Below are 18,323 nucleotides of genomic sequence, written 5' to 3' on the forward strand. Positions count from 1 at the left end.
TCAACCACATCTTCTCGGGTTTTGACCTACCCCAAAGGATTGAGTCAGACTGAGGAAGTCACTTCACCAGCAAAGTGATGACAAAGATGTGGGAGATACTTGGGGTAAAAAAGAAACTTCATATTTCATACCACCTGAGTCGGTGATTATGACCAGTTCGTGGAGTTGGTGTTGGATGGCAGTGAGGATGGCCTGATGAACTGCCATCAACTCTGCTACCTGACTACTGCAGAGACTGATTTTGTACCCAGCGGAGGGTTCTAGGGCATCATTCAACCAGGCATTCCCAACGCCGGCCACCAGTTCCTTTTCTCTGTTGTTATTAACATTGTAGGAGCACACATCCAATAAACTGTGGGCTTTCCCTCACACATGTCTTCTTCATAGACATTGTGCAGGGAATTCAGGTACGCCTCCAGGTTGTCCTGGGTTTTGAGACTTTCGTCCTCGAGACAGTTTTGTCTGGCACAATCATGCAAGTCAGCCAAACCTTGCGCGATGGGACTTGTTTTGGCCATATCTGACCTCCACAGGAAAGCCTTGCATTGACAGAATCCAGGAAGTAATTCTGCAATTACTCACATTTCCGGGCCAGATTCTGTCACTTTGGAGGTATTGCAAAGGCTGGTATGGAGTCTCCACTATGATGCGTTCCCCTGGATGAACGGGCAATAATCTTTCAATGCCCACACCGTTGCCAGAAGTGCCTTCTCACAATTGTTGAATTTTTCCTCCACAGAGGATAACGTTTTGCTTGCATAGGAGATGACTTTATTGATCTTGTCATACTTTTGATATAATACTGCTGTCAAGCATGTATTCAAGAACCCTGTCTCCAAGAAGAACTCCTTGTTTTTGACAGGCTAAGCTAGACAAGGCGCTTGTGAGAGACTTCTTTTGAGTTGTTTTACTGCCTCGGCTTGTTCTCTACCCCACTCCCACTTGACCCCCCCTTCAACAGATGGATCAGGTGTCGCGTGAACTCTGCGTAATCCTCAATTAACTTCATACTGTAATTAGTCAGTCCAAGGAGGCTTCTTAGCTCCCCCAGAGTTGTGGGGTCTTTCAGTTTTAATAGTGCTTCCACTTTCTTTTTCTGGGGACAGAGACCCTTGGGAGTTATTTAATGTCCCAAGAAGTTGACACCGGTCCTTCACCACTGTGCCTTCTGGAAGGACAGTTTTGCTCCGGTAACCCTCAACTGGGTCAGAATATAACGGATTACCGCTATGTGTTCCTCCACAGTTGAGCTTTTTATCAAGACATCATCCACATAGGCCAGGTTACTTCTTTCGCCCAAGTCGGGCATGGCTTTATGTAAGAAGATCTTGAATTTGTTGCCTGAGTTATGTATCCAAAGGGAGTCAGGTTCCATGTGTGTTGCTGCCCCCCAAAGATCAGCTTGTATTGGTCCTCCCTACTGACGGGCGCGGTCCAGTAACTATTTGCATGTCAGTAGCAGTGTATACCTTGCAACCCTGGATCTGGGCCATCCTCTGGTCAAAGTAGGAGAGAGGCCATCGAGACTTGTGGACCCGTTTGTTCAGCTCCCTAAGGTCGGCACAGACTCTCCATTGGCCACTTGGTTTTAAAATCCCCAGCACTGGATTATTAAAGGTGCTTTGGACTGGACAAATTATCCCACAGGACCCAAGGTTTTTGATAATTTCTGTCAGGGACTCCATAGATGCGAGAGACAAGCAATATTGTTTTACAAAAACAGGAGTCATTCCAGGGTCTGTGGGAATTGTGGTGGTATGTATCTCGGTGTGACTACAGTCGTATGAGTACACAGCAAAGATATCTTGGAAATCTAAGAAAACCTGTTTCAACTTTTGCTTTTGCTCCTCAGTCTCACAAGCATCAGCGAGGTTGGCCCGCTCTTCAACCATTTGCCTGAATCCTGGAACGACTTCAGGTTTCGCTATCTCAGCGGCCTCCTCCATCTGGGTGGAGAGGTCTCTGGTTAGAGTATTGACCTGTACAGAGGCTTTCAGGTAGGAGAGGCAGTCATTGTGGACCTGGAATATCACCTCATCCTGCCTGATGTCACAAGTAGCCTCTTCCTCCCCGAAAGGGCAGGAAGAATACACCAGGAAATTCCCTTCTTGCTGGGTGAAGATCCTTTCTGGTGGTATGTTATCGTCATTGTCATTGTCATTATCATAGCAGTCCTGGGCATTTGGTCCTATCCGTTTGTTTCCTAGATCCATGAAAAAATGTTTGTCATCAACCGCAATTCCAATAATGATGCCTGCTCCCAGTGCGATACTCCTAGCGTCGCTGTTGTCCATCAATATTGGAATGGTGTTGTGTTCTACACTGTCTAATAGTGTTGGGTTTAATCCCAACCCCTGCTGTTGGAGATGGGCCTTAAAATGTACGCAGGCGTCAGAATTTTGCATTTTCTGTCCTTTTTTAGTTTTAATTCAAGGGGGAATTGTCGGGTCCTTCCCAGGATGGTGACCTTCTCTCCAATTTGAACTTCAACCGCATACGGAAGCAATTGGGCTGACCAAAATGCTTTTTCAGAATCATCAAAGCCCATGGGATTGCCCCCTAGTCGGGACCAGACCTTGTAATTTCTAAGGTCCAAATTAATTGCAAACCGATTGAAAATGTCACTGCCTAAATAGAATGCAGCAGGGACATCTCGCACGATCCAACAATTATGCTCTATGCTTTTGTCACCTATAGAAATTTTGAGCATACACCTGGTAGGAAGGAGATGTTTCCAGGCCCATTTCCCACTTGTCAATCAATTTAAATGTGGGAATGGTTAGATCTTTTGGGAGTTTTCTGAACATGGCTTCGCTGATGAAGCTCTTTCCATTGTTCATGCACACTCGGGCGAGAACAGACTCCGTCCCCTCATTTAACTGAATAGGGAGGAACAACAGTTCTCTAATTTTCTGAATGTCAGCCAAACTTTGAGCTGGTTTTCCATCATTTTTGACTATAGAATTGGGATTTTCAGATTGTGAATTGGTATAACATTTCCTTCCAATGTGGAATGCCACTTGAAACTGGAAGGAAGGTTGATTTTCAGGAATGGAGAGGAGTTCCCATCACCAGTTTGTTGTCCTACAGCAATTACTGTAATGTCAGATATCTGATTATTTTGGAAATGAAACGCAATGTGATCAGATTTTTGTTCAACCATGTGGCAGGTGCCATTTCAACAAACATGGTTGACACTCTGTTTTAATTTTATTGCCCGGTTAGTCTGAGTCCATAGGACCTTGTTCACACACTATATTAGGGGAGACAACCTGCGAAGGATGTCATTCCCTAATGGACAGGGGGTTCCCTCTGGAGTCACATCTATGACCAGGTGTTTCACCTTATGTCACCCAATTTTTATTTCCACAATTTCATTCCCGTCCTGGAGTTGTCCAGGAAGAGGGGTGAGAGGGATCTGGTGTCTCTCCCCCTTCCTGAATTTAGCTGTTCAATGGCCCTTTTAGACAGAAGAGTGGCTTGGGATCCAGTGCCCACCAGTGCTGACAATGCACAGTGCCCTTGCACTCGAACAGGGGCATAGAATCTCCCCTCCTTCTCCTCAAGCAGGCAAAGGTAATGGGCATTTTAGGCAAGCTGGGAGGACAATTTCTTTTTTTTAGACTCTGACATGGTGGAGTTTTGGACAGCTTTCTGTGCCGGAGTCTGGGAATCTGTAACAAATATTTTGCATCCTGAAATAGATGGGATTTCAGAATCCCCTTTTTCTCTTAGCTCTGTCCGGCCACTCTTACCTGGTGGCAGTCACCAGAACCAGTTTGTGGGGAGGATCCCTCCATTAATATTCTTTTCTCAGGATGACATATCTGGGGTTCAGGGATGGGTGACTCTGAATTAATCCCCACACCCACCCAGTCTTCATTCAGATCTCTTGGGACCCATTTGTCATTGGGAGGAATTCCCCTGTCCCTGAAGGAGAAGATTCTCTTCCCAGAATCCTCTAATGATTCTTCCCCTTCAAACTGGACGACACTAACTTGCTCCACAAAATGGGCCTTTTTATTTTTTTTATTTCTCCTACCCACCCTCTGTTCCCTGGGTTGCAGATTTCCAGGGGCAGGAGACTTTAGTTCCGGTTCCCGGGTGTCCAGGGGCTTTTCCCGGGTGAGGAAGGAAGCTTCCTCTGGGGCTTTACACCCCCTTCCTCCCGTGCCTCCTCCTCTGGAACTGGTGATTTGTTGGGGTTCTCTCCCCGTTATTGTTCTGGGGTGCCGGACCCTTGGTTTGCGGGGTTCTGATCCACCATGTTAATTTGAGGGTTCTGCTGAGCCCTCAATATGCAACTCAGATTATACGTGAGGTTCTGGACCTGGTGCTCCAGTTGGGACACCCGTCCTGGCTGGTATGGGGGTCTTTGTTCATACCTAGGTGGTTCAGAGGAAGGGTAACTATCCCTTCTCCCAGAGTACCCTGGGTATTGGGGATTTTGGTAACCCTCCACCCTTGGCCTCTCCTCTCCCTGATTGGGTGGTCTGGACTCCTGAAACTGGGGAAAGAAAGGAGGGTTGTCCTGCAGGTTGGGGTTTGGTAGATACCGGGGAAAGAAACTTAACCCAGGATTTGGGGGATTACTGCCCTCCTGAGGGAAGTTAGGAGGGAAGTTTCCTGGGGCAGTACTTACCTGGTTGGACCCCCCCCCTTTGCGCTGGGGGAGTCCATACATACCCCAACATAGGTTGGTTGCCCTTATATCTGGGACTGATGTAATCAGGAGAGTTAGGGGTCTCATTGGTTGGATTACCTACCTGACTGCCACCTGTTGCTGATTGATCAGATGGCCTTCTTTGCCTCTGATTTAGGCCCCCTATTTCTAGGTCTAAAATGGGGGCAACCTTCACCTCCACCCACTTGGCAGCAGCAGGGGTGTTGGTTGGTTTGGTTTTTTTTATCTGGTTTTTATTTTCGGCAGGTTTTTGGACCTCATAGATCCGGGTAGCCTGCTCTATTACCCAGTCCAGGGATCTTTTGTCATGAAAATCCCTTACCAGCTGGGTCATTATATATTTCGGAAGCGCATGAAAATAAGTGGGTATGAATTCTCTGGAATAAGTGTGCACCCGCCTGGTAGTTTGTGCAAAGGCGCATTTTAGCTCCTGCACAAATTCTCTTTGGGCTTGATCTTCTCCGCATTGCAAATTGTAGGCCGCCTTGCGAGCCTCCTGGGGGTTTCTGTGGGCAGAAATTGCTTCAAGATGGCCGCCTTGTAGGTGGACCACCTTGAATGGTTTTGATCTGCCAGACCAGCAAAGAAGCTGGAGTACTGCGGAGAGAATGTCCATTTGGCATAACCTACGCAGTTCTGGCTCTCATTGACGTAAAAAGTGTCCATCATTTGTTCATAGAGTTCCAGATGATCCCAGACAGAATATTTTGCGTTTTTGTGGTACAATGTTATGAAATGCCTAATGGCCTTGATCTGGCTAATGGGGTCTTTCACCAGAACTCTCCTCTGTTTATTGGCCTTCTTTTGCCTTGTCACCTGAGTCCACTCGCCCTTAGACTTAGAGCTGCTACTGTTTGATGTCCTCTCGTTATTTTCTAGGTGCTCCCTGATTCTTTGAGCTAGTGAGTGGCTTGCAGAATGGTGGGGCCTCGTTTCTTCTCCCCTGTGGCGCACAGGAGAGTAGTCTTCTGACTCCTCTCTGTTTCCAGGATTGGAGGAAGATCTCCCCCACTGTCCTGATTGGGTGCAGGTTTTCAGAATGCTCTTTTGGGGCCTCATTTCTTGCTGGCTTTCTGCAAATTGAACCAAATGGTCCATTTGGAGATAGCGCTTCTGCAGGTCTAATTCCCTGAATTTCTCCTCATAGGAGGCTTCCTGGTCAGATACATCAGCCATAATATCTTTGTATCTGTACAGGGACGCCCGTCCATCCATTTCTGAGGGGCGCTGACCTGTCGGTTGAAACGTGCTAGGCCTATGTAAGTCTGACTGCCCATGACACCCAGTTCTTGTGAACCGGCGGACATGAATTCAGCAGTGCCTTGGGCATACAAATTGGTAAGTGGACTTGAGGCACTTAGTGCAGAGGGCATAACACTATGATCAGGGGTTTCCCTGTCCCTCTGTACTTGTTCAGGGTCCCTCAAGTCCCTCCTTCTCAGCCCCTACCTCTTGATAGTAGGCAAAGGTCTGAGCCTTTTGTTCGGCTATCGGGGCTTGACTGGCCTCTATGACCTGCTCTTGAGCTGCCACCTGCTTGTGGAGTCCATTGTTCTCCTCACAGACGGCCTCATTGTCTCTTTGTGCTTCCTGTATGTTCTGGGAATATTGAGACAATTTCTGTTTCAGGAGCTGAACCTCCTTTTTCTGCACATTTAGAGCCTCTATGACCTGCTCCACCTCGAGTTCCATTTGTCTCCTATGTCCCATTAATTTTTCCCGTTCTTCATTTATGCCAGTCAGTCCCTGAAGGTCTGACTCTCTTTTCTCCAGATTGGTATTTAAATTGCACATTTCCTTGTATAGGGCCTCTTTCTCCTGATACAAAGCGCCCCTTTGTTCAGCCAGGTCATCCCTTTGTTGTGTTATGGCGCCTAATTTCTGGCACTCTTCATCAAATTCTGATTGAAAGTGGAGTTCTTTCATAATTAATGTATCACTTTCTGTAATAATGTAACTTCAGGGGTCTTCTTGGGCTTCTTACATATACTTTATTACATAGTTACATTAAACTACATATAAGGATAACCACTGGGTCCCATCACCCAGGCTTACTGACCTCAGGTAGAACACTCATACAGCATTCACACATCAACATTCCACATGACATCACAGGGTCTCTCATTCAGAAGCGAGCACTTCACAACACATCTCATTCCTTTCCAGTGACGCACAACCACACAACATTCACCAAAAAGCACCACATCACAACACATCCATTTCCTTTTTACAACCACCACTGGCCTGGGAAACACAACACAATACAGGGCACTCATACAGGACATCCACACCATGCATCTTTTTATAGAGAGATGCAACTCTAAAGAAAATATCTCGGGGACGCTATTCCCATATTGCTGTGGGACACTATCCCTACTCTGATGAGGGACGCTATCCCCACTCTACTCAGGGACTCTATCCCTATACCGGTCTGGGGAGCTACCCCTACTCTGATGAGGGACGCTATCCCTATACCGGTCCGGGGCGCTACCCCTACTCTGATGAGGGACGCTATCCCTTACTCTGCTGCGGGACGCTAATCCTACTCTGCTGCGGGACGCTATCCATACTCTACTGCGGGAAGCTATCGCTACTCTGCTGTGGGACACTAGCCCTACTCTGATGAGGGACGCTATCCCTTACTCTGATGCGGGACGCTATCCCGACTCTGACGTGGGACGCTATCCCTACTCTGCTGCGGGGTGCTATCCCTACTCTGCTGCGGGGTGCTATCCCTCCACTGCGGGACACTAACCCTACTCTGCTGCGGGACGCTATACCTACTCTGCTGCGGGACACTATCCCTCCACTGTGGGACGCTATCCCTACTCTGCTGCGGGACGCTATCCCTACTCTGCTGCGGGACGCTATCCCTACTCATCACTTCACTTCAGGTTGAAAGGGAAACTATGCCTACACTTCACTTCTCATAGAAGGCGCTAACTTCCTATATTGGGAACGCTATCCCTACACTTCACTTAGGATTGGGGCGCTACCTTCCTATATTGGGAACGCTATCCCTATACTTCACTGCTGATTGGAGGCACTACCCTCCTCCATTGGGAACTTCACTTCACACTTCACTAAAAGGGGAAGGCGCTACCTTCCCCTATTGGGAATGTTATACCTACACTTTACTTCAACTATCACACTTCTGGTATATTTGCACTTCATACTAATCTTCAACAATGGTGACCCACTTCTAAAATAGGACATTTTGAATTTAAATATCTCATTAAAGTAAAATCTGCAAATATATGAATCTCTAAAAGTCCATGCCGCCTTCATGCGGCCTAGTTTTGCTTTATGCACATACCTCTAAACTTTTATAAATCCATGTTGCACTAGACAACATAACCCTGAAATGCCTCAAAATGTTACTTCTAGCCCACTCAGGCTCTCATTCTTGCAACTCCAGGCATGCATCATGCACATCCAACTTTCTCACTTAAGAAAATAACTGTATTCTATAAAGTACATAAAAGCCCCTTTATAGCTGCAAACCCTCAAAAGGTTAGGCTTCAATCAGTAACTTTTAAACTTCAATACTTGTAGACCAAATATGTATATTCTCACTGTCATTTGCATCCTCATAAGAATACAGTATCTTCTTGCATGAACGTAGCCTTAATAACGTGACTCTACTGAAATACACATCATCCGTAAAGTTCATAACTTTAAAGGATACATGCATATGATGACGCTTCATATAATGGTGCTCCTTCATGCCCATCATTTCTTTTAGTCTGGCCTGAGAAAGATTGGGGAAGTTATACTGCACCAAATCCCCCAAAGTCATGTGGTTTCACTTCACTCTATAGCGCTTCTGCCAAAACAAAACAATCATTTCTCATTGCTCAAAGTTCCTTCCCACTTATTTCTTCCTCCCTTCACTATGGGAACTTCACTGGGCTCAACATTACAGTGATTTCTTCACACTTCTTCCTCACTTTAGTTCTCCCTTCGCTTTGCTTCTACTTCTGTCCTTTGAAGCCTGCTCCTGCTTCAAGATATCATAGCGCAGGTGCTTATCTTCATCACACGGCATTCTGGGGCCTATGCTGGGGCTTTCTCCACTTTACAACCCCCTAGACACTGCCCTTTGGAGCCTGCTTCTGCTTCAGAATATCACAGCGCAGGTGCTTATCTTCATAACACTGTACCCTGCCTCTGCTTCACACTTCACACATTTGGGGCCTGCTTCGCTATTGGGGCTTCACTTCCCCCGTCACTTTGCTGCAGCTTCTACTTCAAGCTTTAACACTTCCCCTTGGGGCCTGCTTTACTATTTGGGGCTTCACTTCAAGACTTAACCCCTCTGCTTCTGCGATGGGCTGCCCCTTCTTCTTTATTTGAGCCCTGGGCCTGCACTGAGGCTTTCTTTACTTCTATGCCCCTTGCGCTCTGCACCCCTGGGTGTTGGGACTTACTTCTTATCTTTGGGGGGCAGCGGTTCCTTGCCTTCCTCTGCTGTTCCCCCCTCAGCAGTCTTCTTCTTTCCGCAGGTTCTTTGTTTCAGTAATCCTCGTCGCCAGTGTAATAATGTAACTTCAGGGGTCTTCTTGGGCTTCTTACATATACTTTATTACACAGTTACATTAAGCTACATATAAGGATAACCACTGGGTCCCATCACCCAGGCTTAACTGACCTCAGGTAGAACACTCATACAGCATTCACACATCAACATTCCACATGACATCACAGGGTCTCTCATTCACAAGCGAGTACTTCACAACACTTTCCTCTTCCATTTTTTTTTTTATCTGATTCTGTAAAGTGACCATTTGCTCTGCGCTGGCGTTATTATATCTCACTTGTTGTTTTAATTTCAGTTGACTCTCTTCCAAAGAGTGAACATTTTCTTGACACTCCACTCTTAAAGTATTTAATTCGGCCTCTTGGTCTGAATTATTTTGCTGTTGTAGAGCCAGGTCCTCTTTTAACTCTTTGATGTAGTTCTCAACTTGGACCTCAGAATCTTGGCTCTTTTGCAATTTCCCTTCTACTAGTTTCAGCTTAGTCTGGATTTGAGTTAAGAGTTCAGATTGGTTTTGCGCAAGAGTTCTATTTTCTTCAATTATTTTTGCATAATCCCCATGTGGAGATATATGTAGGCTGTGATTCGGATCATTTTAATCTGCTCTTCTTTAAGATTTGGAGTCATGTAGAACTCACTTAAGGCTTGATGTAACAGGCTCTTGCCACACATCCATGTCCATGGTGGTGACCTGTTGCATAATTTCTCCTAGACAGACCTCCTCATCTTGCTGTGCCCCTCTAATAAATAGTTTATGCAGAAGGTGCTGCCTGGCCATGTTTATCTCTACTGTGGTCATTATGGAGAGTGTTGTTTCTTTATTCATTTATTTATATAATGGTAACCTGTATTTTGTTGCTTTTTGACTAGTTCGGGGTTGATTTTAATTTATCTTTACACACAGGCCTGATACTTAGGGTCTATGTTTTGGGGAAGCGCTTTCTACAGTGTAACACAGCTTTCTAACCACACAAACTATTGCTACCCTTATGGTTAGCCTGCTGTGTTAAGCTGTCATGGGTTGCAACACTTTCGCAATCACCGGCACGAGCCCCCAATCTGTTAAGGATTCTAATCAGGCGTCACACACCAGACCAGGACTCTTGCCACTGGCCTAGGATGCAGCGCACAATTAAAACACTGTTACTTTATTTCCTAAGAATTCAGATTGAGGTGGCACCCAACCCATCTCACACCCCCTTTTACAAATACCCTGGGTCGCAATGGACCATGAACCAGGCCGGTGGGTGGTAATACAATATTTATTTATTTTAAATTCAAATAAAATCACACAGATTTAATATTAGGCAGCAATCACCAATGTGGGGTGCTAATTACAAGGATAATTGATGAAATGCACTTAGTTTGAATTTTTAATATAACATACACAAAGCACAAATGAAAGAGAGCAATATTACTTTTCGGGTAGATAGCACCCCAGTTAAGATCTCCCCCTGCATTACTCCCTCAAACCCCTATTAACCAACTTGTGTGTGGGTAGCAAGGAGTCAGGTATACTAGGCAACAAACAGAAGTGAAATCCGACCTTCCCCCACGAAATGGGAGGCAAAATGTAAAGACCTTTGCAATTGCACAAAATAGCACTCGGAATTACTAAATATTTAATTTACATGTGCGGTTGAATGAATGAGGTAAATATGAGTTATAACAGTATCAGGGATGTAAGAACACTAGCACACTACAAGGCAAGGTACCAACAACGGGCATACAGTTCAAAAAATCAACTTTGAAGTGAAAAACACAGTGCAGCCAAATCACACGCGTAGAAATTGTATTTTCTAATTAACACGGGTTTAAATGTCAAAATGGTTTGAAAAACGCGTTGAATATACAAAATCGGAATGCGTTTTTTATGCTGAATGACAGATGCACATCACAGGGATAATATGAAAGTGAAAGGGTAACTCTAAATTAATGACAGGATGAGATTCTCAATGGGAAAGGAAATTTGGTTTAAAAATGACAGCAGATGACAGAGAAAATCGGTTTGGAAAGGAAAGGAAAAGTTTCACTTAAACTAGATTTTAGTGGCTAGAAAAGAGAAACGCCACTCGTGAATAGAAAGGTTAAACTGCAGTTTTAACCCCTTCATGCTGTGTGCCTCTTTTAGGGAGAATTAATTAATTTAATCAAAATAGTACTAAGGATTTACACAAGGACAGAATTGAGACGAAAATGGCGCTAACACTGGAGATCAATACAGATTTTCGTACACAAGGTACACAAAGGATTCTGAAAGTTTTAAGGATTTCTGCTAAGGCAGTTATAGGATTCCTATGGGATTGGACCTAATACAATGTAATAGAGCAAGGGATGCAGTTTGTGGTTGTTGTGGAAGAGAAATATTCGGCAGGCTCTCCTAGAAGAAAACAGCTGGGCAAAGGTCTCGTCACGGCACAGCAAAACCTCAGCTGGTTAAAGCAGCTAGCAGGGAAAGCAGGTAGTACAGGATAATCCCAATGAAGATTCAGCCACCTTTCCCCTTTCTCCCTGAGTTATTGGGATTTTTAGTGGGGTTTTTCTGGATCAATGGTCCTGCCTGGATATGGTCAGCTATGCTCTGGCCTAGCAGTGGAATCTGGAATCTTGCACAATGAATATGTAATATCTGGATACGCAGGAGCTGGAAAATTCAGAAGAGAGCCTCCTTTAACTCTGTGTGCTTCTACTTTTTATAAGGTGGATGACATCACAGGATTTACTATGGGGGCATATCTTTGGCTTGAATTGCCTCAAAGAACTGGATCGGTCCGGGTTTACTGTTACCGCCTTCCTGTCAGCCGGTTGGACTTCAGGGACATGACATTTGTTTTATGGTGTGAGCTCACAATGCCCATGGCCCTTCCACAATTCTTTTAGCCAAAATCAGTTATGACGTAAATTGCACATTTTTTACAGTTATGGCACTTTGGAAAATCACATAGGCGGATTCCCGATTTTACACTGAACCTGTCATTCCAATTCCCACATTTGTACGATATTGTTTCGCCGTTCTAATAATCTTTTGCCATTTCTAGTGGGAACCGCTTCACCTAAAATTATACACTTTTAGATATGTGTACCTATTATCACAAAGCATGTTTGCATTAAATTTCCAAGTTGCACCACTTATACCTTTCCCATGATTTACATGTTTATGCAGTTTGCGTCTCAACATGCTAGGGAAAGCTCCAATGTCTTGTTTTAATGCCACAAAAATGACTTTTAAACTGTTAAACTGTTGTATTACTGTGCTTTCCGGTTGCAGAAATACAAGTCTTAAAGTTTATTAATTCAGAACAGTCTTTTGCCCCAAATGGGCCAGCATTGTCTTCCAAATAAGGGCATACTTCCCAACCCCCAGTCAAATGCCAGGCTTTAGCTAGCCTGAGTCCAATGCTGCAATGGAGTTGCCTTTGAAGCTCCCCAGTTTGAGTTGAGGGGAGGTGCTGCTGTACAAAAGACACAGCTATGTGTCCCAGAAATCCATTGTACCTGGCTGGAGCACTGCCACAGAGTCTGATGAGGGTGCGAGATCCACCACCGTTGCCTATTCATATGCCCGGGGCTGTCCACTGGAAGGGAAGCAGATCCTGTTCCCAGGATGCAAAGTCCTTTGAAGCCAGGCCAGGAAAAACCTGTTCTGTGGCATCAGCAAATTTATTTCTTTTTTCTTTTTTTTCTTTCCTGAACCAGAAAGCAAAACTGTTGGAATTAAATATCCTACATATGTTTTAAAACAACACCCTCAACTTTCTATGCAAGGACAGGGCCTTAATTCAACAATTTACTTTAAAACAGACATTTCTATGTTTGTAAAAAGCACCATTTTACATGTGGTTAATTTTCCTTTGCTGTCACTTCACAATGCAGTTTTCTCTTACATCTAGATTCTAAACATTATTTGTAGCCCATGTCAATTTCTCATACACAGAAATGTGTTCAAGGCAAGGGTCCACTGACACTGACATAAGCACAGAGAGATAGGGCTTTTTGTGAAGAGTTTAGCTGTGATATTGTGTTTCAAAAAGTCAAGCGTTTTTCCATACGGCTTGGAGTGAAGTTCTTTGTTATTTCACAGATCTTGCCTGACACAGCCTGTCATTCAGTGACAAATGTCCCCTTTTGTTGGAACACAAACTGAATATGGATGGACATAGCTGGGTCTCAGTGGAACAGTGTACTGTTGAAATGGTGCAAAAGAGCATCAGGGCACAGTCATTTTAAATGCAAAATATTTCCTTTTCCAATGGGAAATTTTGACCTAGTAGCATAGCAGTGCTGCTTTTAAATTCTTTTCTTTGGTGCACATAAGGAAAACACTGGCAGCCGTTCTCAGGGTGTTCCATCTCGCCCCTTATGTGTTTGGCAAAGACAGCGCAGCTATTATTTCGATGACTGCGAAACACAGTTTTGGTGCAATGGAATGGTGCTCAACAGAGCCAGCTCAGCCGTTCTGCTGGTGATGCTGAAAAATGCAGTCTGGTGATGTAGGGGAGTTCTGCTGGGTGGATAAGTGTACCCCACAGCACAGGAGTCCAGTTGGGACTCCTGGCAGTCCAGCTCTTACTCTTTTTGGTTGTGGTGAACGGAGACCCTTGGGATACCCTTATGGCACCCATGAGTGGGGGCACAACCCTGTAAACCTAGTGTATGTTTTTGGGCACATGTGTGTGGCCCAGAGAGCAGAGCAGGGTATGGGCTGGTGGCAGCTCCATGGTTAATTTTACAGGTGCTCTGAGTATCCTCCATTTTGGGATACCCAGGCCCTGCCATATGGATCAGTGGATTCCTGATAGGAGACAAGATGGCCCCTGGGGCCGCTTGATTTCTATTGCCTGTTAACTTGTCTTCTCAAAGTCCTGGGAAGCCCTGACTCTGTCCCATCCCTTGACTGGCTGTTGGGTGGAAGAACCATATATGGTATTGTGGGGAAGTCCAGGCCAGACTAGCTGGAGCCTTCCCAGTGACTGTATGTTGTCGGTACACCCTTAGGGTGGGGCCGGTGTGAATAGAGTGTGTGACCCATATGCATTCTATGTTATGGGTGTCTGGTTTCTGTGTGTGACACAATGAATGAGACAGCCCTGCCTGAAACTGACATGAATGCAGTGTGGTGTGCTGAAAGGCTGGGTGCTTGCCCCAATCCACATTCCATGTTATGAGAGTGGGTGGAAGTGAATAGCCTGAATGCCTGTGAGCCTGATTGGCTATCTGCCTGCATGAATGCCCTTCTGTATGATTGGCTGACTGAGCCTGGCTCAGCCAGAGTGAATGAGGGACAGATGCATATATCTGGGGACCTCTCACCTACCAATTTGTTGAGAAGTTGAAGTTGAAACTTGAAGCTGCTTACCCTTGAAGCCCAGCTAGAAGAATAAGAATTGCTGCTGCTTCCTTCAATGAAATCTAAAAGCGGTCGAGTCTGTCGAGGACTGATCTGAGAGAGGACATGGCTAGGCGACCTCCCTCCGAGCTATGAGAGAACATTGTGCAAAAGCTTATCTACATCGAGGTTCCCTGGAAGCCAGTCCCAAAAGGCTGTTGACCAGAGAAGGAGTCCACCAAGAATCTTGATGTATAGCACCAGGACATCGAGGACATGGAAGTCCATTGCCATCCACCAGGGTATGGAGGAATTCTGTAACCGCTGGAAGCTAGTTGAGTTGTGTCACCTAGAAGCGAGGACAGCTTGACGCCAGACTGCTCAACGACCGACGCTGCAATGCTCCACCTTGCCTAAGAAGATTGAGTGAAGCGCTCCCTTGCAATCACCGTCGACCGCTTTGTCCCGCCAGAGAAAGTCGAGGTCGTTGGCTACTGAGCAAAGTCTGCCGGTGGGTTTCACACCACCAGAAGCCGACAAAGACGTCCAGAGGACACTGACAAAGTGAAGATCCGAAGTCCAGCCCGTGGTGGAGTCCCAATCGCTGAAACTATCCCGAGGTACGTGTTCTTGCTGCAGCACCAACAGGCCAGAGGACTGCCGAAGCACCTCTTGACCCCCGACGCCCACTGCTGGGTCTACATCCATCATTGAGTCTTCTTTGTGGTACCAAACACTTTTACATCGAGGTGCACCGCACGATTCATCTTCACAGGACTTCCACATTCGATCGTCGAAGAGCACTGTGAAGGTCGCAACTGCTGTCTCAATGCCAGTGTTCACTTTTCTTTGAGGAATCTCGATGCCCTGTGGCTCCTGCTTTAAAGGGCGTTCACTCTCGAGGGCATCGTCAACGAACCGTCAGAGAAACTATCCTATCTCAGGTACATTGGGGTGGTTGAGCTTTTTGACCAGGACATAAGACTATTTAAACATTAATGGACTGGTCTTATTAATACACTTTATTACAGGTTGCCTTGGTGGAGGATCCTCACCCATAAGTGTGTACTAGTAGCTAAAAGAAACATTCTGCCATAGTTTAACCTAACTTGCCTTCCTTCTTATGATGTATGTTGTTACATCTTGCTGCATGATTTATGCCATTAAAACTGTCAGCAGTTGATGCATTTTAAAGGACTCTAAAGCTAAGTGTGGTACCACATAGACATTTTATATATTTGCCATATTAGTATTGCCAGAGTACAAAGTGTGTTGTTAATGTATGTATATACCTTGAACCTTATTTTTTATAAAAAATAACTGTTTTAGCACAAGACATAGTGTGTGGACATTCCTTTGTGGGGGCTTGGGGACTACACTGTACCAAAGAACCAGCCTGCATCCTCTCCTGAGACCTTAAGCCTTGGTTGCTCATCATTGCTACCACATAGAGAACCTTGGCTGGGGTGTTCTTTGCTTCTACTCTGTCATATAGAGGGCAGGAGTACAGATACCCCACTCCAGTCTTTACATACCATGAATACAGAAGTTGCACAGCAGGAAGCATTATTGTGAAAAGCTTTCCCCATAAATTGTGCTCCGGTGGCAGGCGAGCACTGGAGTGTTCCTGGAGTGGAAAACGCTTCTTGCCAGACTAGCGCAGGCCGTGCAAAGTGAACCAAAGTAGTTTTTGCATGCAGGAAGAGGCGGAGGAAGCAGAAGGCACTGTGGCAGCGGAGCAAGTGGAGGCGTATGCCGCAAACTGTGAATTCACCACTATTGGGTAAACCCAGCATGCTCCATAATTGCCCACTGACCGCTAAGATTAATTTTGAATATCGAACTGATGAAAAGAAGTTAAAACGGCAGAGTAAGAACTTTGAGAATAGAAAAGAAGGTTACAATTGTACTTATAAAACTCAAAGTAATTACCAAGTCAAGAGAGGGCAATACTAAAAACAGTTAACAATAGCGAACATTGCCAAAGCCAAGAGTTGACAATACTAAAAGAAGTTAACAATAACCAACATTGCCAAAGCCAAGAGAGGGCAATACTGAAGCAACCTAATTATAAACTTTATTGCTAGAGTGAGGAAGAGGCAATAGTTGAAAAGAACCTCAACAAACATTGTCTGAGCCATATAAGTGCAAGTGTGACAGAGAGATATGGTCAGCATTTGTTTGATGTAGACGTGGGAAAGCAGGAGTGACAGGAAATAAGCCCTTCTGATAGAAAGAATTTAGGAGGAGGGCATCATAACCTGCATTGCATATGGCAATCATTAGAGTGGAACAAACAGCACCAATGTGTATCATGTCTTCCCAGAGAAGTAGTATATAGTGATGTTGTTGAAAGTCAAGAGACTTGATCAAACTGTTTGAAGTAAACTTTACCACAGAAGTATGTATAGTATTGTTAAGTGCTTTTTGTCCTGGCAGGCGAGTATACCAGAATAGGAACTTTGTAATGGTAATCCTGGCAGGTTAGTGGACCATAGAAAAACAAGGGCTCCTGGCTAGGCCCTGATCTACCCAGGTAGGTTTGAAACTATATAGGGAAAATTATCAGGCTGACTGCACTCATATACATTCATCACATTAAACCTACATGAAGAAAAACATTGCTCTTGATTGCAGTGCGAGCAAAACCAGCATTTTGCCCCTAAGCTTCTAATGCATAAAATGTAATTTTCAAATGAGTTTTTCAGAGCAGGACACACATTAATAACATAATTCTGTACAAAATATGCACATTTTCAGTCCAGTTGCATTGACTGGAGTTGAATGCAGATAGACATGTATCATCCTTTACAAGATCGAGGGATTTCGGTAAACAAATGAAATGTATGTGAAGTACACATCAGTGTACAATTGACAGTGTTGGTGCGACAAACTGGAGACAAAATAGGTAGTCAACACTACTGTGTTTCTGCCTTTTCATCAGCTATTCAATAGAGCTGGCTAGTGGTTGACCTTCATCAGGACGGGAAAACATGTTGAGCTGAAGGTGTCCTACTGTTCTTGTGTAGTCAGGTTTGTTGGTCAAACGTCCCCTGTGCTGAGTCTAGGAGATTGTAGCCACAGTTGTTGGTATTTTTCATATACCCGAGTCCCCATTGACGTAAACCCCTGGGCTTTAGATCTCGAAGTCTTATTGATGGACGTCTGGATCCATATCCTCGGTGTGGTTAATTCCACCAAAGTGTATTCCCATTACCGAGCAGAAGTAGTAATATTTCCTTGCTCTTTTCCTGCAGGCAACTGGACTGGATTGTTGCAGATTCGTATGTGTGGATATCTGTCTTGTTGAAGGCTCTCCATCGCGATGTCCGGACAGTTTCCGACCCTGATGTACGAATCTGCAACTATCTACTATCCACTCTCTCCCTCCTTTTTGCCCACACTCTACCTCTCTCTTGTGGGGTCCCCCAGTCCTCCACCTTGTCTCCTTTTCTTTTCCATTTGTACATCCAGTGGATGTTGGCCTCATCCACTGCCATGGCCTCCGGTGCTACTCCTATGCTGATGATACACAGATCATACTGCATCTTAATTTCCTGCAACCTGATACTTCATTTCAATTTAGGGGTTGTTTAGCGGCCCCCTTCTACTGCCTCTTTATGGACACCTCAGTTTTGGCACACAGCCTTTGGCCCTTTGCCCTCACTGGGCATCTGTACCCATACAGCCCCCCCCCTTTTTCTTCCTGCACTTATCAGACCTACCCTGTCTGCGGCCTTAAACCTAGCACTTGCAAATTGCTGGCTGCACTA

The sequence above is a fragment of the Ambystoma mexicanum genome, chromosome 2q, assembly GCF_040938575.1.
Source record: "Ambystoma mexicanum isolate Mex_15411 chromosome 2q, UKY_AmexF1_1, whole genome shotgun sequence".
Classification (NCBI taxonomy): Eukaryota; Metazoa; Chordata; class Amphibia; order Caudata; family Ambystomatidae; genus Ambystoma; species Ambystoma mexicanum.